This window comes from Phyllobates terribilis, unplaced genomic scaffold (genome assembly GCF_046119375.1).
Source record: "Phyllobates terribilis strain yellow unplaced genomic scaffold, ASM4611937v1 Scaffold_10__3_contigs__length_209671492, whole genome shotgun sequence".
Classification (NCBI taxonomy): Eukaryota; Metazoa; Chordata; class Amphibia; order Anura; family Dendrobatidae; genus Phyllobates; species Phyllobates terribilis.
The window spans coordinates 98303349-98324656 of NW_027362770.1; the positions used below are offsets into that span (position 1 = coordinate 98303349).

A 21308-nucleotide genomic window follows, 5' to 3' on the forward strand; every position below is an offset into this window, starting at 1 on the left:
GCTCCAAAGTTATCTGGGAGTTTTCTGAGCCCCTCACCTGGTGAGCACAGTACGACGTGGGCAGCAGTTACCTGCAGAAGTGGGCTGGATAATAAGAACTGTGAGTAAAGGCCCTGGACTGCATCACTGACTCCATATCGTTACTGCTGCTGCCCTGCACCATCACCCCCATCCTCCGCATACACTGCCCTGAGGCTATACTCCTCCCGTGGGGAGTTATGCTACGCTCTGCTGCACCCACAACACCAGCCTCAGCGGTCTGCCCTGCAGCGGCGGTTCACTCTGACCGCAATCCACGGGTGGCGTAGTCGGACATTTAAACATCAAAACCACATAAATAGTTCCGCCACTGGTTTGACCACCCTGAGCCACGGAACCGGGTCGCCACCACGAAGACTACAACCACCAGCATCCACCAAAAAGGGTCCGGCTCCGGGTGTCCCAAGGCCCAGGGGGCGTGTCAGAACATTTTCATTACCTTTCATAATCACCAATGGGACATGGCAGGGATGTCCTCTGTCCCCTCTCTTATACATCCTAGTGACGGAGCACCTGCTCTCATCAATTTGCCATAACCCATATATTAGGTGGATTGAGGTGGGAGGCACCGAGTACAAGTGCTCTCTATTTGCTGATGATGTCCTAGTATATATCACTCAATCACATATATCCATCCCTGCTGTTATGGCTGAAATAGATCACTTTGTTACATGGTCAAATTTTAAAATCAATGCAGCGAAGTCTGAGGCCCTCGATGTCTCCCTCCCCAAATCCATACAGGATTCCATCCAATCCAACTTTCCCTTTGCCTGGCCCTCACAGGGTATCAAATACTTAGGAATTCCTATTCATAGAGACCTCTCCTGTCTATGTTATCTTAATTTTGGGCCCTTTATTGAACAACTCCATACAGACCACGGTTGGCAAGTTAGAACTGTAAGATTCACTACGTGAACCACTGGTGTTTTGTGGAAAAGCACATGTACACTGTGTTCCAAATTATTATGCAAAAAGTGTTTAGGAGTGATAAGGGAAGAATTTGCTTGTTTGTCAGTTAAACTCATTGATGGTGATGTGTGTCAGGGCTCTTTATATCACTGTAAGCAATTGCAGACACCTGTGCTAATTAGTTTGGCAGGTGTGTCCAATGAAAGGCAAGACTACTTAAGAAGGCTATCCCACATTATTAAGCAGCCTACATTTTCTGCCAAAATGGGAAAGAAAAAGGATGTGTCGGCTGCTGAGAAGCAACAAATTGTGGAGTGTTTAGGTCAAGGCATGACTACAATCAACATTGTGCGATGATCAGGATGAAGTGTCTTGGCAATCAAGAAGTATGTAGCTGATTCACAGTACACACGTGTGCGTGCTGACAAGGGCAAATTGAGGACTCTTTCCTACAGGCAATTATGTCAGGTTAAAAGAGCAGCGGCAAAAAAGCCTTGTCATAGCAGCAGACAAGTTTTTGAAGCTGCTGGTGCCTCCAACGTCCCCCGAACAACAAGATGCAGGGTCCTTCAGAGGTTTGCAGCTGTGCATACGCCATCCTGTCGACCTCCTCTATCCACTTCACACAAGCAGAAACGGCTCCAGTGGGCAAACATTACATGAAGACTGATTTCAAAACTGTTTTGTTCACGGATGAGTGCCGTGCAACGCTCGATGTTCCAGATGGATGGAGTGGAGGATGGCTGGTTGATGGACACCCCACGCAAACACGGCTACAGCGCCAACAAGGAGGAGGTGGAGTAATGTTTTGGGCTGGAATCATGGGGAGAGAGATTGTCGGCCCCTTTAGGATTCCTGAAGGGGTAAAGATGAACTCCATAATGTATGTGGAGTTTCTCAAACAGCACTTCCTGCCATGGTTCAAGAAGAAGAACTGTGTATTCCACAGCAAGATCATTTTTATGCATGATAATGCACCGTCTCATGCTGCACATAACACATCTGCATCTCTGGCTGATATGGGCATAAAAGGGAACAAACTTATGGTGTGACCCCCATGCTCCCCTGACCTCTACCCCATTCAGTACCTCTGGAGCATCATCAAAAGGAGTGTCTATGATGGCGGGAGGCAGTTCACATCTAAGCAACAGCTCTGGGAGGGTATTCTGTCCTCATGCAAAACAATTGAAGCAGAAACCATCCAAAACCTGACAAATTCAATGGACGAGAGAGTTCAGAAGCTCCTTTCGGACAAGGGGTCCTATGTGCAAATGTAACATCACCTAGAATAAAGTTTAGAGTTGAAAACTGTTTGATTTCAGTTTCTAATAACCTGCTAATGATTATAATTTCAAAAAGGACCATTTTTTTGGTCTTTATTAAAATGAAAAGGTTGATCGAAGAGTGTGGGGGATCTAAGAGTGTGGCAACCCAGTAGTCAGGAATACTTCGAATTCTGACAATCTGAGGGTCATGTTGCAGGTAGTGCAGCAAGAAGGCACTTATGTGTCTTGCGCATCTCGGAGCCCCAAAATTATTTTCCGGGCTAGATGCAGCTAAAAATTATTATTAATTTTAAATCTGGTGGAGCTTAGTATAGATGGCCTAATAGAATCAGTACTGCACACTGCTACAAAGCCCAAATTATTTTACAGCCAAGATACAGATAAACATGATTAGTAATTTTAAATCTGGTGGAGCTTAGTATAGATGGCCTAATAGAATCAGTGCTGCACACTGCTACAAAGCCCAAAGTATTTTCCAGCCAAGATATAGATAAACATGGTTAGTAATTTTAAATCTGGTGGAGCTTAGTATAGATGGCCTAATAGAATCAGTACTGCACACTGCTACAAAGCCCAAATTATTTTCCAGCCAAGATACAGATAAACATGATTAGTAATTTTAAATCTGGTAGAGCTTAGTATAGATGGCCTAATAGAATCAGTGCTGCACACTGCTACAAAGCCCAAAGTATTTTCCAGCCAAGATACAGATAAACATGAATAGTAATTTTAAATCTGGTGGAGCTTAGTATAGATGGCTTACTAGAATCAGTACTGCACACTGCTACAAAGCCCAAATTATTTTCCAGCCAAGATACAGATAAACATGATTAGTAATTTTAAATCTGGTGGAGCTTAGTATTGATGGCCTATTAGAATCAGTGATGCACACTGCTACAAAGCCCAAATTATTTTCCAGCCAAGATACAGATAAACATGATTAGTAATTTGAAAGCTTAAAACGGTTGGTGAGGTGATTTTAACCAATCATCAAGCTTTTACTCTCCCCAGGATGACACAGGGGTAGAAAAGTCATTTCGCATCCATGATTTCTTCATCTTTATGAACGTGAGTCTGTCTACATTATCAGTGGAGAGCTGCGTGCGCTTATCTATCAGCACACCACCAGCAGCGCTGAACACACGCTCAGACAGAACGCTGGCTGCGGGGCATGACAAGATCTCCAAGGCGTAAGTGGCTAGCTCCGGCCATTTATCCAGATTGGAAGCCGAAAAAGAGCAAGGGTCCAGTGACACAGTCATGGCTTCAATGTTTACTTGGAGATACTCCTGTACCATCGTCTCTAGGCATTGACTATGTGTCAGACTTCTTGTCTCCTGTGGCCTTGCAAAGGATGGGCAAAAAAAATGGTGAAATGAGTCTGCAAAATTGATGTTACCAGCAGATACTTTGTTTCTGTTACGGTTTGAGTGCTGAACACTCGACGGTCCCACGGTTGGCAAGTTGGAACTGTAAGATTCACTACGTGCACCACTGGTGTTTTGTGGAAAAGCACATGTAAGATTGTGCAACAGTCTCTGCTGATACTCCTGCATGCGTGCATCCCTTTCTATGGCAGGAATAATTTCTGCAAATTTACTTTTGCACCGGGGATCTAACAGTGTGGCTACCCAGTAGTCAGGATTATTTCTAATTCTCACAATTCGAGGGTCATGTTGCAGGTAGTGCAGCAAGAAGGCACTCATGTGTCTTGCGCATCCAGGAGCATCAAGTCCCTGTTGTGTTGGTGGCGAGGTAACAATCATGCTTCCTTCCTCTGTCCTCTCCCCCCAACCTCGCACAACAGAAATGTGATCAAGGTCCCCCTCATCTGATGAGTCTTCCATCAGTTCGTCCTCCACTTCTTCCTGGGCTCCTGCACCTTCCTCACTAGTTTGGCTGCTACCATGCGCCCTGGTAAAACCATCTCCCCCACCCTCACATGCCTGCCACCTTGGTGCTGCCGACCGTCTGGACCTTGCAGATGTTAGCCCTTCCGCATACAACTCCTCCTCCTCTACTTCCTCCACCTCCTCTTGTGCCACCACCTGACTCCGAATTCTGTTTAACATGTGCTCCAGCATGTAAATCACCGGAATAGTCATGCTGATAATGGCATCGTCAGCACTAAGCATCTTCGTCGCCATTTCAAAACTGTGCAGAAGGGTGCATAGGTCCCTGATCTGAGACCACTCCTCCAGCGTGATTTGCCCCACCTCTGGATCTCGTTGGCCCAGGCTATACGTCAGAACGTATTGCACCAGGGCTTGTCGGTGCTGCCACAGTCGCTGCAACATGTGCAGAGTTGAATTCCACCGGGTAGGCACATCGCATTTTAGCCGGTGAAGTGGCAGGCCACACGACTTCTGTAGAGATGTAAGTCGCTGAGCTGCGGGATGCGAACGGCAGAAGTGAGCACACAGCGACCGTGCCCTCTGCAGAAGGCCATCTAGTCCAGGATAGTGGGCTAAAAATTGCTGGACAACCAGGTTCAACATGTGAGCCATACAAGGCACGTGTGTGACATTGCTCCGGCAAAGGGCCGCACCCAGGTTTGCAGCATTGTCGCACACGGCCTTCCCTGGTTTCAGGTCCAGTGGAGACAACCATTCATGAAATTGGTTCTCCAGAGCTGACCACAACTCCTCAGCTGTGTGACTCACATTTCCCAGACATTTCAAAGTAAAAACCGCCTGATGACGTTGAGCCCTACTGCCAGCATAGTAAGGAGGTGTGCAGGATCCCTTCTGCGCAGTTAGAAAGCTTGTGGCATGACCAGACAAGCTTTGGGTGCAGGTGGAGGACCGAGAGGTGGTTGAGGAGGCAGAAGCAGTGGAGGAACTTTGAGATAAAGAGGATTGACGCACAACTCGTGGGGACGGCAAGACTTGGACAGCAGCCCCTTGTCCTGCTGTCACCATAGTTACCCAGTGCCCAGTCAGCGACATGTAATGCCCCTGTCCATGCCTACTCGTTCAAGTGTCTGTGGTGAAATGTACCCTGTCACACACAGAGTTTCTCAAAGAAGCGGTGATGTTGTGTGCGACATGCTGGTGGAGCGCAGGCACACCTTTCTTTGAGAAGTAGTGCCGACTGGGCATCTGGTACTGGGGCACTGCGACGGACATAAGGTCTCGAAAATCCTCTGTGTCCACCAGGTGGAAAGGCAGCACTTCTGTAGCCAAGAGCTTGCAGATGGTGAAATTCAACCTCTTAGCTTTCTCATGGCTAGGAGGAAATGGTCTTTTACTTGTCCACATCTGAGGGACCGAGGGCTGGCTGTTGTGCTTAGACGAGGTTGATAAGGGTGTCCCGGGCAAATTGCCGGTCTGTGAGGAAGATGCAGGCGGACATGTTAGGTTGCCTTGATCCAAAGGTGGTGCTATCGATGTCGGACAGCGCTCAACACCAGCTGGTGTTACCACCTCCAAAGAAAATGATGACTTGCCAATCACGCTGGCTTTTGTGGGTAAAGAGGTGGCAGGTCTGCATCCCAAAACAGGTGTGACTGCTGTCCTCCCAGTCACAGAGGATGAAGAGGCCGCGGATGCACAAGATATGGCAGACGGTGGCTGGCCCGGCCGGCTAGGCCGCATTGTAGCACAGTGAGCTTCCCACTGCAACTTATGCTTCATGTCCATGTGCCGGTTCATGCATGAAGTACTCAAACTATGTATTTTTTGGCCTCTACTTAGCTTTTGCTGACAAATGTTACAGATAACAAGAGTTGGGTCATCTTTATCGATCTGAAAAAATGCCCAGGCTATGCAAGGCTTAGCACCCATGCGACCTGAAGAGCCACCACGACTTGTGGTGAGAGGCAGAGTTGTGTTTGAGGATGCAGTTGTTGACGTGCTTCCAGTGCTACGTCTCTGTCCGGTAAGGTTCAACCTGACCTCGTCGTCACTAGCATTCTCCTCCACCTCCTCTGCTGACCTCATCTGTTTTCTGACTGTGGGTTGACAGTAAGTGGGATCTCCAACCTCATCATCTTCACCCTGTGCGTTATCACACCCGTCGTCCTCAGAGCCAACCTGTTCCTGCCCTGACAAAAAACTAAAGTTGTCGCTCCAATCAGGTATTTGAGTCTCATCATCGTCTTCCTCATTGTCTCCACCAACAGGAGTTACAGTTTGGGAATGAGGGTCTACATTATGGTCAGAACCTTCAGCGTCTGGTCCTGGATCCAACTCATAAAGATTCTGGGCATCAGTGCAGATCATTTCCTCGTCTGGATTCACAGAAGCGCTGGAGCCGACCTCTGATTCCCAGGCTATAGTATGAGTAAACAGCTCTGCAGACTCAACCATGTGTTCTACCTCATACTCAGACGGGCAGCTGGAGATTTGGGCGCTGTGAGGAGGCAAGTGCGATTGGGGTGACACCTTTGAGGACTGGAGTATTTGTGATGTTGAAGTTGATGTCGAGGAGAGCCCACTTAAAGGAGCACTTGATATCCGTTGAAGCACCTGCTGTTTTTGTGCCTCATCTGGAATTTGTAGCGATTGGCGTGGCCGTAAGAAAGGGATCTTATCACATTGTCCGCTAAAAGAAGTAGACATTTTAGTTTGGCTGGAAGATGGTCTTTCTTCTGCAGATGTTACTGTTGCTTTAACACCTACCCCATGGACACAACCTTTTTCCCCCTTCCCAACATGCCTATTCCCCTTTCCACCAGCAGCACGCCTTTTTCCACTCATTTTGGTGGTTAACTAATTCTCAACTCTGGAGTTGTTTGCACAAAAAAACAATGGATGGGAACGGAGCAGAGCTGAGTGGCCAAACTGAGGTATTAGGCCAAAACTATTGGCTGGGTTAGATGCAGAAAAAAATTATATTCAATTTGCAACCTGATGGAGGTCAATATAGATGGACTAATAGACCAAGTCCCACACACTGCTAGAAGCCCAAATATTTTTTCAGAGCTAGATGCAGAAAAAAATTATATTCAATTTGCAACCTGATGGAGGTCAGTATAGATGGACTAATAGACCCAGTCCCACACACTGCTAGAAGCCCAAATATTTTTTCAGAGCTAGATGCAGAAAAAAATTATATTCAATTTGCAACCTCATGGAGGTCAGTATAGATGAACTAATAGAACAAGTCCCACACACTGCTAGAAACCCAAATATTTTTTCAGAGCTAGATGAAGAAAAAAATTATTTTTAATTTGCAACCTGATGGAGGTCAGTATAGATGGACTAATAGACCAAGTCCCACACACTTCTAGAAGCCCAAATATTTTTTCAGAGCTAGATGCAGAAAAAAATTATATTCAATTTGCAACCTGATGGAGGTCAGTATAGATGGAATAATAGAACAAGTCCCACACACTGCTAGAAGCCCAAATATTTTTTCAGAGCTAGATGCAGAAAAAAATTATATTCAATTTGCAACCTGATGGAGGTCAGTATAGATGGACTAATAGAACAAGTCCCACACACTGCTAGAAGCCCAAATATGTTTTCAGAGCTAGATGCAGAAAAAAAATATTTTTAATTTGCAACTTGATGGAGGTCAGTATAGATGGACTAATAGACCAAGTCCCACACACTGCTAGAAGCCCAAATATTTTTTCAGACCTAGAAGCAGAAAAAAATTATATTCAATTTGCAACCTGATGGAGGTCAGTATAGATCGACTAATAGAACAAGTCCCACACATTGCTAGAAGCCCAAATATTTTTTCAGAGCTAGATGCAGAAAAAAAATATTTTTAATTTGCAACCTGATGGAGGTCAGTATAGATGGACTAACAGACCAAGTCCCACACACTGCTAGAAGCCCAAATATTTTTTCAGAGCTAGATGCAGAAAAAAATTACATTCAATTTGCAACCTGATGGAGGTCAGTATAGATGGACTAATAGACCAAGTCCCACACACTGCTAGAAGCCCAAATGATTTTTCAGAGCTAGATGCAGAAAAAGATTATATTCAATTTGCAATCTGATGGAGGTCAGTATAGATGGACTAATAGAACAAGTCCCACACACTGCTAGAAGCTCAAATATTTTTTCAGAGCTAGATGAAGAAAAAAATTATTTTTAATTTGCAACCTGATGGAGGTCAGTATAGATGGACTAATAGACCAAGTCCCACACACTGCTAGAAGCCCAAATATTTTTTCAGAGCTAGATGCAGAAAAAAATTATATTCAATTTGCAACCTGATGAAGGTCAGTATAGATGGACTAATAGAACAAGTCCCACACACTGCTAGAAGCCCAAATATTTTTTCAGAGCTAGATGCAGAAAAAAAATATTTTTAATTTGCAACCTGAAGGAGGTCAGTATAGATGGACTAATAGACCAAGTCCCACACACTGCTAGAAGCCCAAATATTTTTTCAGAGCTAGATGCAGAAAAAATTTATATTCAATTTGCAACCTGATGGAGGTCAGTTTAGATGGACCAATAGAACAAGTCCCACACACTGCTAGAAGCCCAAATTATTTTTCAGAGCTAGATGCAGGAAAAAAAATATTTTTAATTTGCAACCTGATGGAGGTCAGTATAGATGGACTAATAGACCAAGTCCCACACACTGCTAGAAGCCCAAATATTTTTTCAGAGCTAGATGCAGAAAAAAATTAAATTCAATTTGCAACCTGATGGATGTCAGTATAGATGGACTAATAGAACAAGTCCCACACACTGCTGGAAGCTCAAATTTTTTTCAGAGCTAGATGAACAAAAAAAATTATTTTTGATGTGCAACCTGATGGAGGTCAGTATAGATGGACTAATAGACCAAGTCCCACACACTGCTAGAAGCCCAAATATTTTTTCAGAGCTAGATGCAGAAAAAAATTATATTCAGTTTGCAACCTGATGGAGGTCAGTTTAGATGGACTAATAGAACAAGTCCCACACACTGCTAGAAGCCCAAATATTTTTTCAGAGCTAGATGCAGGAAAAAAAATATTTTTAATTTGCAACCTGATGGAGGTCAGTATAGATGGACTAATAGACCAAGTCCCACACACTGCTAGAAGCCCAAATATTTTTCAGAGCTAGATGCAGAAAAAAATTAAATTCAATTTGCAACCTGATGGAGGTCAGTATAGATGGACTAATAGAACAAGTCCCACACTCTGCTAGAAGCCCAAATATTTTTTCAGAGCTAGATGAAAAAAAAAATATTTTTAATTTGCAACCTGATGGAGGTCAGTATAGATGGACTAATAGACCTAGTCCCACACACTGCTAGAAGCCCAAATATTTTTTCAGAGCTAGATGCAGAAAAAAATTATATTCAATTTGCAACCTGATGGAGGTCAGTATAGATGGACTAATAGACCAAGTCCCACACACTGCTAGAAGCCCAAATATTTTTTCAGAGCTAGATGCAGAAAAAAATTACATTCAATTTGCAACCTGATGGAGGTCAGTATAGATGGACTAATAGACCAAGTCCCACACACTGCTAGAAGCTCAAATATTTTTTCAGAGCTAGATGAAGAAAAAAATTATTTTTAATTTGCAACCTGATGGAGGTCAGTATAGATGGACTAATAGACCAAGTCCCACACACTGCTAGAAGCCCAAATATTTTTTCAGAGCTAGATGCAGAAAAAAATTATATTCAATTTGCAACCTGATGAAGGTCAGTATAGATGGACTAATAGAACAAGTCCCACACACTGCTAGAAGCCCAAATATTTTTTAAGAGCTAGATGCAGAAAAAAAATATTTTTTATTTGCAACCTGATGGAGGTCAGTATAGATGGACTAATAGACCAAGTCCCACACATTGCTAGAAGCCCAAATATTTTTTCAGAACTAGATGCAGAAAAAAATTATATTCAATTTGCAACCTGATGGAGGTCAGTATCGATGGACTAATAGAACAAGTCCCACACACTGCTAGAAACCCAAATATTTTTTCAGAGCTTGATGAAGAAAAAAATTATTTTTAATTTGCAACCTGATGGAGGTCAGTATAGATGGACTAATAGACCAAGTCCCACACACTTCTAGAAGCCCAAATATTTTTTCAGAGCTAGATGCAGAAAAAAATTATATTCAATTTGCAACCTGATGGAGGTCAGTATAGATGGACTAATAGAACAAGTCCCACACACTGCTGGAAGCTCAAATTTTTTTTCAGAGCTAGGTGAACAAAAAAAATTATTTTTGATGTGCAACCTGATGGAGGTCAGTATAGATGGACTAATAGACCAAGTCCCACACACTGCTAGAAGCCCAAATATTTTTTCAGAGCTAGATGCAGAAAAAAATTATATTCAATTTGCAACCTGATGGAGGTCAGTATAGATGGACTAATAGAACATGTCCCACACACTGCTAGAAGCCCAAATATTTTTTCAGAGCTAGATGCAGAAAAAAAATATTTTTAATTTGCAACCTGATGGAGGTCAGTATAGATGGACTAACAGACCAAGTCCCACACACTGCTAGAAGCCCAAATATTTTTTCAGAGCTAGATGCAGAAAAAAATTACATTCAATTTGCAACCTGATGGAGGTCAGTATAGATGGAATAACAGAACAAGTCCCACACACTGCTAGAAGCCCAAATATTTTTTCAGAGCTAGATGCAGAAAAAAATTATATTCAATTTGCAACCTGATGGAGGTCAGTATAGATGGACTAATAGAACAAGTCCCACACACTGCTAGAAGCCCAAATATTTTTTCAGAGCTAGATGCAGAAAAAAAATATTTTTAATTTGCAACCTGATGGAGGTCAGTTTAGATGGACTAATAGACCAAGTCCCACACACTGCTAGAAGCCCAAATATTTTTTCAGAGCTAGATGCAGAAAAAAAATATTTTTAATTTGCAACCTGATGGAGGTCAGTATAGATGGTATAACAGAACAAGTCCCACACACTGCTAGAAGCCCAAATATTTTTTCAGAGCTAGATGCAGAAAAAAATTACATTCAATTTGCAACCTGATGGAGGTCAGTATAGATGGACTAATAGACAAAGTCCCACACACTGCTAGAAGCCCAAATGATTTTTCAGAGCTAGATGCAGGAAAAAAAATATTTTTAATTTGCAACCTGATGGAGGTCAGTATAGATGGACTAATAGACCAAGTCCCACACACTGCTAGAAGAACAAATGATTTTTCAGAGCTAGATGCAGAAAAATATTATATTCAATTTGCAACCTGATGGAGGTCAGTATAGATGGACTAATAGAACAAGTCCCACACACTGCTAGAAGCTCAAATATTTTTTCAGAGCTAGATGAAGAAAAAAATTATTTTTAATGTGCAACCTGATGGAGGTCAGTATAGATGGACTAATAGACCAAGTCCCACACACTGCTAGAAGCCCAAATATGTTTTCAGAGCTAGATGCAGAAAAAAATTATATTCAATTTGCAACCTGATGAAGGTCAGTATAGATGGACTAATAGAACAAGTCCCACACACTGCTAGAAGCCCAAATATTTTTTCAGAGCTAGATGCAGAAAAAAAAAATTTTTAATTTGCAACCTGATGGAGGTCAGTATAGATGGACTAATAGACCAAGTCCCAAACACTGCTAGAAGCACAAATATTTTTTCAGAGCTAGATGCAGAAAAAAATTATATTCAATTTGCAACCTGATGGAGGTCAGTTTAGATGGACTAATAGAACATGTCCCACACACTGCTAGAAGCCCAAATATTTTTTCAGAGCTAGATGCAGGAAAAAAAAATATTTTTAATTTGCAACCTGATGGAGGTCAGTATAGATGGACTAATAGACCAAGTCCCACACACTGCTAGAAGCCCAAATATTTTTTCAGAGCTAGATGCAGAAAAAAATTAAATTCAATTTGCAACCTGATGGATGTCAGTATAGATGGACTAATAGAACAAGTCCCACACACTGCTGGAAACTCAAATAATTTTTCAGAGCTAGATGAACAAAAAAAATTATTTTTGATGTGCAACCTGATGGAGGTCAGTATAGATGGACTAATAGACCAAGTCCCACACACTGCTAGAAGCCCAAATATTTTTTCAGAGCTAGGTGCAGAAAAAAATTATATTCAATTTGCAACCTGATGAAGGTCAGTATAGATGGACTAATAGAATAAGTCCCACACACTGCTAGAAGCCCAAATATTTTTTCAGAGCTAGATGCAGAAAAAAAATATTTTTAATTTGCAACCTGATGGAGGTCAGTATAGATGGACTAATATACCAAGTCCCACACACTGCTAGAAGCCCAAATATTTTTTCAGAGCTAGATGCAGAAAAAAATTATATTCAATTTGCAACCTGATGGAGGTCAGTTTAGATGGACTAATAGAACAAGTCCCACACACTGCTAGAAGCCCAAATATTTTTTCAGAGCTAGATGCATGAAAAAAAATATTTTTAATTTGCAACCTGATGTAGGTCAGTATAGATGGACTAATAGACCAAGTCCCACACACTGCTAGAAGCCCAAATATTTTTTCAGAGCTAGATGCAGAAAAAAATTAAATTCAATTTGCAACCTGATGGAGGTCAGTATAGATGGACTAATAGAACAAGTCCCACACTCGGCTAGAAGCCCAAATATTTTTTCAGAGCTAGATGAAAAAAAAAATATTTTTAATTTGCAACCTGATGGAGGTCAGTATAGATGGACTAATAGACCAAGTCCCACACACTGTTAGAAGCCCAAATATTTTTTCAGAGCTAGATGCAGAAAAAAATTATATTCAATTTGCAACCTGATGGAGGTCAGTATAGATGGACTAATAGACCAAGTCCCACACACTGCTAGAAGCCCAAATATTTTTTCAGAGCTAGATGCAGAAAAAAATTATATTCAATTTGCAACCTGATGAAGGTCAGTATAGATGGACTAATAGAACAAGTCCCACACACTGCTAGAAGCCCAAATATTTTTTCAGAGCTAGATGCAGAAAAAAAATATTTTTTATTTGCAACCTGATGGAGGTCAGTATAGATGGACTAATAGACCAAGTCCCACACACTGCTAGAAGACCAAATATTTTTTCAGAGCTAGATGCAGAAAAAAATTATATTCAATTTGCAACCTGATGGAGGTCAGTATAGATGGACTAATAGACCAAGTCCCACACACTGCTAGAAGCCCAAATATTTTTTCAGAGCTAGATGCAGAAAAAAATTAAATTCAATTTGCAACCTGATGGAGGTCAGTATAGATGAACTAATAGAACAAGTCCCACACACTGCTAGAAACCCAAATATTTTTTCAGAGCTTGATGAAGAAAAAAATTATTTTTAATTTGCAACCTGATGGAGGTCAGTATAGATGGACTAATAGAACAAGTCCCACACACTGCTAGAAGCCCAAATATTTTTTCAGAGCTAGATGCAGAAAAAAATTATATTCAATTTGCATCCTGATGGAGGTCAGTATAGATGGACTAATAGAACAAGTTCCACACTCTGCTAGAAGCCCAAATATTTTTTCAGAGCTAGATGCAGAAAAAAAATATTTTTAATTTGCAACCTGATGGAGGTCAGTATAGATGGACTAATAGACCAAGTCCCACACACTGCTAGAAGCCCAAATATTTTTTTAGAGCTAGAAGCAGAAAAAAATTATATTCAATTTGCAACCTGATGGAGGTCAGTATAGATGGACTAATAGAACAATTCCCACACACTGCTAGAAGCCCAAATATTTTTTCAGAGCTAGATGCAGAAAAAAATTACATTCAATTTGCAACCTGATGGAGGTCAGTATAGATGGACTAATAGACCAAGTCCCACACACTGCTAGAAGCCCAAATGATTTTTCAGAGCTAGATGCAGAAAAAGATTATATTCAATTTGCAACCTGATGGAGGTCAGTATAGATGGACTAATAGAATGATGCTATGCCCAAAAGGTTTTACTTCACTAGGTGCAGTAAAAAAATTGGTATTCTATACACAGGTGGTGTAGCTTGCAACACCGATAGGCTACTCCACTGACTAACACACTCTGCAATAGGCCAAAAAGGATTAGCTTTGCTAGATTTAGCCAAATGCTGTGAAAAAAACTTGCACAGCACTGGCACAGACCTGCCTGGCAAAAACTGATAGGAACTGATGTAACTTAGTCCTGAAAAGGACTGCAATTACAATTAGTCTTTACTCCCAACCTATCTATTTAAGAGCACAGACCCGATAAAAGTCGCAGAAAATGCTGAAACCTAGTCCTTAAAAGGACTGCAATCACAACTATTCCCTACTCCCAAGCTATCTGTAGATTTGTGCGAAAATTGGCTTGAAATTAACAAGGTATAGCGCACACAGCAACAGCGGTGCCGTCTAACACGCAGTTGCAGCAGTGAGGAAATGGTGGCGATGGGGAAAATGGCTGGGTCTTATAGGGCAAGGACATGTGACATACACTGCCAATGAAACATGCCCTTGCTTGTGTGAAGAAAAGCACTTCGCTCCGTGTGTGCGCTGCTGATAGGCTGACAGATTGCACCTCCCCACTGTAAATGCGGGAAAGAGAAAAAAAAATGGAGATCTTCATTATTCCTGCTGAGATCCATCCCCTGCCCCTCCCCCCGCCCCGCTGTACACTCAAACTGCATATTAACATTAATTTTCATTATTACTGAGAAAATATCCAGTTATGATTTTGGTGCACGAACAGTTATCGAACATAACCTCGAACAGCCGAATTTTTTCAAATCGTTCGTGTTCGCCGAACGGCTCGAACACCGCCCAAAACAGCTCGAATTTGAGATTGGCGAACAGTTCGAGTCGAACAATGCTCATCTCTACTCCACAGTAGAAAATCTAAATTTTTTCTGTAACTACCATGCTACATAAACAATGCCACATCTGAGCTTGTAATAATTTTTCCTGAGATTCTGCTCTATTCAGGGCTCCACAGTACAAAATCAATTTTTTATGTTACTATTGCACTGCATAATCAAGGCCACATTCGAGCTTGTAATTGTTTTGCGCTGACATTCTTCTCTATCCTGGGCTCCACAGTACAAAATCAATTGTTTTCTGTTACTACCATGCTATATAAACAAGGCCACATCTGAGCTTGTAATTGTTTTGCACCAAGAGTTTGCTCTTTCCAGGGCTCCACAGTAAAAAATCTAATTGTTTCTGGTACTACCATGCTACATAAAAAAGGCTACATCTGAGCTTGTAATTGTTTTGCGCTGAGATTCTGCTGTATCCAGGGCTCCACAATAGAAAATCAATTTTTTTTTTGTTACTACCATGCTACATAAACAAGGCCACATCTGAGCTTGTAATTGTTTTGCGCTGAGATTCTTCTCTATCCAGGGCTCCACAGTAGAAAATCTAATGTTTTTCTGTTACTACCATGCTACATAAGCAAGGCCACATCTGAACTTGTAATCATTTTGCGCTGAGATTCCGCTGTATCCAGGGCTCCACAGTACAAAGTCAATTTTTTATGTTACTACTTCACTACATAAACAAGGCCACATCTGAGCTTGTAATTGTTTTGCGCTGAGATTCTGCTCTGTCCAGGGCTCCACATTAGAAAATTGAATTGTTTCTGTGTTGCAATACTGGCGTAGTATATGTATAAGGTATATGTAGCAACATCTGCAAGAAGTAAATATAGTTGACTTATTTACAAAATGAGAAAAACAAAGAAAACAGTATATATACATACATACAAACAGATATAAAATCATTTACTGTATATACGTATATATAAATATATACATACTTACAATGGGTACAAAAGTATTCAGACCCCTTTAAATTTTTCATACTTTATTTCATTGCAGCCATTTGGTAAATTCTAAAAAGTTCATTTTTTTTTCTTATTAAAGTGTACTCTGCACCGCATCTTGACTGGAAAAAAACAGAAATGTAGAAATTTTTGCAAATTCATTAAAAAAGAAAAACTGAAACATCACATGGTCATAAGTATTCAGACCCTTTGCTTAGTATTGAGTAGAAGCACCCTTTTGAGCTAGTACAGCTATGAGTCTTCTTGGGAATGATGCAACAAGTTTTTCACACCTGGATTTGGGGATCCTCTGCCATTCTTCCTTGCAGATCCTCTCCACTTCCGTCAGGTTGGATGGTGAACGTTGGTGGACTGTCATTTTCAGGAATCTCCAGAGATGCTCAGTTGGGTTTAGGTCAGGGCTCTGGCTGGGCCAGTCAACAATGGTCACAGAGTTGTTCTGAAGCCACTCCTTTGTTATTTTAGCTGTGTGCTTAGGATCATTGTCTTTTTGGAAGGTGAATCTTTGGCCAAGTCTGAGGTCCAGAGAATTCTGGAAGAGGTTTTCATCCAGGATATCTCTGTACTTGGCCGCATTCATGTTTCCTTCAATTGCAACCAGTCATCCTGTCCCAGCAGGTGAAAAAAACCCCCATAGCATGATGCTGCCAGCTCCATGTTTCACTGTTGGGATTGTATTGGGCAGGTGATGAGCAGTGCCTGTTTTTTTCCACACATACTGCTGAGAATTATCACCAAAAAGTTCTATCTTCATCTCATCAGACCAGAGAATCTTATTTCTCATACTATGGGAGTCCTTCATGTGTTTTTGAGCAAACTCTATGTGGGCTTTCATATGTCTTGCACTGAGGAGAGGCTTACATCGGGCCACTCTGCCATAAAGGACCGACTGGTGGAGGGCTGCAGTGATAGTTGACTTTGTGGAACTTTCTCCCATCTCCCTACTGCATCTCTGGAGCTCAGCCACCGTGATCTTGGGGTTCTTCTTTACCGCTCTCACCAAGGCTCTTCTCCCACGATTGCTCAGTTTGGCTGGGCGGCCAGGTCTAGGAAGACTTCTGGTGGTCCCAAACTTCTTCCATTTAAGGATTATGGAGGCCACTTTGCTCTTAGGAACCTTGAGTAATGCAGAAATTCTTTTGTAACCTTGGCCAGATCTGTGCCTTGCCACAATTCTGTCTCTGAGCTCCTTGGGCAGTTCCTTTGAGCTCATGATTCTCATTTGGTCTGACATGCACTGTGAGCAGTGAGGTCTTATATAGACAGGCGTGTGTCTTTCCAAATCAAGTCCTATCAGTTTAATTAAACACAGCTGGACTCCAATGAAGGAGTAGATCACAAGGAAATGGACAGAATGTGACTTAAATATGAGTGTCTGAGCAAAGGGTCTGAATACTTATGACCGTATGATATATCAGTTTTTCTTTTTTAATAAATTTGCAAAAATTTCTACATTTCTGTTTTTTTCAGTCAAGATGAGGTGCAGAGTGTACATTAATGAGAAAAAATGAACTTTTTAGAATTTACCAAATGGCTGCAATGAAAAAAAGAGTGAAAAATTTAAAGGGGTCCGAATACTTTCCGTACCCACTGTATATATATAGTACATATAACTATATTTTTACACATTATATTACAATGGTACAAAAGAAAATGTTTGTGCCATGCATTTTGCAAAAGTATATTAGGTCAAAAGTGACACTGAGAATGTAAGTACGTTCAATCCAAATTTCTAACAACTTTAGAATAATAGCGATTCATTTTGCTCGAATATGAAAAGTGAACCAAATGATTTAGGAGAGATTCATATAAACATATCTGTTTTCTTATTTTTATCATCTGTGTCTTCTTGGAGAACTTAACTTATAAGTTGTCAGACTATTATTTTTCATGCTTTCACAGAACTTAAATGATATAAGACATTAATGACCTGTCTATATTGATTTTCAAACAGTAGTAATATTTTCCAATGTTCAATGACTATACTTGACAACTATAAGCTAGTATGTTTAGCAATTATTGTTGGTTAGTTAGTAAGTTAGTTATAAATTTTATATGAGGTCATTTAACATCACATTTTAGGGAATGATATAATTACACGGAACCTCCCTGGCTTCATGAAAAACAGCTCTTGTAAAACAAATCTTACTTTTTATGAAGTGCTGAGCAGAATCTCTGGATATTGTTGGCACATGCAAATATTTTTGAATTTTTCTAAGCATTTAATATGGTTTCTGACATGTGGATATTCAACACATTTATGATGATTTGTCTTAAGTGCAATATTTGTTTTAGGAGATAGTTTTGACAAAACGTGTTCAAAAAGTCCTCATAAATGACTAATATTCAAACTGAAAAAAATATGTTTGTTTATCCCAGAGAGTTATACATTAATGGGCAAATTTATCATTTGCATTTTTTGTGCCAAATTTCTAATAAGAATACATTTTGTCAATATGGACAATGGGCTATTTTTCTTTAACATTTAGATAGAGCGGGCTTATGTATGCCCGGAGTGTAAGAAAAAAAAGTTGCAAATAATATCTATGTCATACTTTTACTTGCTAAGCAATTATGTCCATGTATTCTGCTTAAATGTGCAGTATATGACCTTATATTACATTATATTATATGTTTTGGGACAAATTATATTCATAACATAAAGATGGAGCCCAATTTATGTTAACAAAGAAAACACAGAACTTGGATACTATGGTGCAAAAAAAGTGTAATTTGACCCCTACTTTGACTTAGGTCAATGGCTTTTGCAATGTTAAAGATTAACCAATGTTTTAATTCTGAATTCATAAATCAATAACAAATATGAAAATAAGAAACTTTGCAAAATATCTTATCAGAGAAATCTGCTCCTTTCTCCTCCTCGACTGATCATTCATTATCAAAATTGTCAATTCACAGTTAAATTCTATTTTCAGCAAGACAATTTTATTCAGAGGTGACAGTCGTTATTGATATCTCATATAATGTAACAATCAGAGGCAGACTTCTTTGATAAGATATATTACAAAGTTCTTTATTTTCATATGTACTATTGATTTATGAAATACAAATAAAACAATGGCTACTCTGTAAGTCATAATAATCCTCTTAAGTGATATAATTTTCTGTGACAAGTTTTTAAGATGGTACATTGTCTATCAAGTTATACTTGGCTGCACTAGAATATATCTAAAATAGATTATCATCAAGTCTACAATGAAGGAAAAATTTGGAATCATTATTTTTACAAACTTTAATAAGAATATGATACCAATTTGCTATACCTGCAGTTAATTAGGTATTGTCTGACATGGGACATAAGTTCCTTATTAAGCACTAGGGAGACCCACTTGATTGAAGGGGTGGTCCGGCTAAAAGGTACCCTATAATCAATAGATCTTGTAATAATAAGTTCCACAATTGGATGTGTTAAAAAAATGTTCCTGTGCTGAGATAATCTTATAAATGTGCCCCTGCTGTGTACTGTGTAATGATTGTGTCTGACATACAGGAACATGGTCTGATCATAACACAGTGGCCAGGGGAGGAAGCAAAAGAGCATACAGAGAGGATAGAATGGGATTATAGATGTTTATCTCTATAAACATTTCCCTGCCTGTTTGGATACAAGTTTTAGAATAATCTGCAATACAATTCTGTCCTGTGTGTAGATTTTTTGCTTTGTCCCCTAGCCAGGAGGTGTGGAATGTTCAGACGATGAACTGGAGCAGCTCTGCGCAGTCAGACACAGCAATTACACAGTACACAGCAGGGGCACATTTAAAAGATTATCTCAACACAGGAACATTTATTTTAAGACATCAAATTGTGAAACTTATTGTTATTCCAAAGTCAATTAATTAATTTTTTTCATGGGTCCTGTAAGCACTGGAGAAGTCATATATAAAATATGGAATCTTGATTTGGGCAACAGTTTAAAATATTACATATCATTAAGATAAAGCAACAACTATATTAATTAGAAAGAAAACCTATAAAGAATCCACTAAAAGTGGAGTCTAGCCCGATTACATAAACCAAACCAAAAAAGGGGGGGGACAAAGTCCTCTGATCTACAGTATATAATCACAGTAATTGAACCCTAAATGGATTTATAAGATATTATAACGATATATAAGTTTAACTAAAGGTTCAAATAGATATTAAAGGAATAAAAAATAAATCAGAGAGCTCTTTGTCAGGAAAAAACCGCGGGATCGGTTTTAGCACAAAGTCAATTTTATTAGAGAAATATAATCATACACATAGAAAATCCACATATGATGAGAAGAGACAAATTGCTAAAATATTTGCAGCAGTAGTGTGTAATAAGGACCCATGGGAACACAGAGGATTCCCAGCCCTCAATCAGAGTTGGCAGAAATTAACCCCCCACAAACAGGCATAACAGCCTCCAAGACAGCAAAGATTTGATTTAGATAGAAGTCAAAATGCGCTTAACAATAAGCACTAAAGAGATATAGCATGGCATAGTAAGATATCAGTAAAGGAGTGCTGTACCTGGAGACATATTAGCGTTGTGAGGGGAGGGCTGGAGAACCACACGAGCGCCTCGACGCGCGTTTCTCCTTCCGGCTTCGTCAGGGGTTAATTTCTGCCAACTCTGATTGAGGGCTGGGAATCCTCTGTGTTCCCATGGGTCCTTATTACACACTACTGCTGCAAATATTTTAGCAATTTGTCTCTTCTCATCATATGTGGATTTTCTATGTGTATGATTATATTTCTCTAATAAAATTGACTTTGTGCTAAAACCGATCCCGCGGTTTTTTCCTGACAAAGAGCTCTCTGATTTATTTTTTATTCCTTTGATATCTATTTGAACCTTTAGTTAAACTTATATATCGTTATAATATCTTATAAATCCATTTAGGGTTCAATTACTGTGATTATATACCCTATATTAATTAGAAAGCTATAAGACCTTAGTCTTGGGAAAATGGTATCATAACTTAATTTATTTACTCAAGAAAAGAGAAGGATTAAAGGATGAAACATTATGTTAATAGTAAACAACTTGTTTCACAATTTTTCTGATATGTTTACTATTGGCTAACATTCATTTAAGGTTGACTTGTATTACCAATACCAATGTAGAGTAAGTGTGAAACACAGTATAATGGTGAAATAGATAGAATTCTAAAAATGTTTTATTTTCTTACTTTTGATTTTAATTTTTCTACTAATAAGGCTATTACTATTGTCAATCCCGTCAATACTAGATATATTATCTATCTATCTATCTATCTATCTATCTATCTATCTATCTATCCATATATCAACCATACTAAGACACTACTAAACTTTGAGTAATAATTGCAAGGGTCAACAACACCTAATTTTTAATTTTTAGCAAATCAT

General features: G+C 39.9%; 1 protein-coding gene across 10 annotated transcripts in view; it reads left to right on the top strand.

Moving 5' to 3' along the window:
- Positions 1-21308, top strand: part of LOC141164433 (protocadherin alpha-C2-like) — a 608374-nt gene that overhangs the window by 139544 nt on the left and 447522 nt on the right. The gene's annotated exons all lie outside the window — the stretch shown is intronic.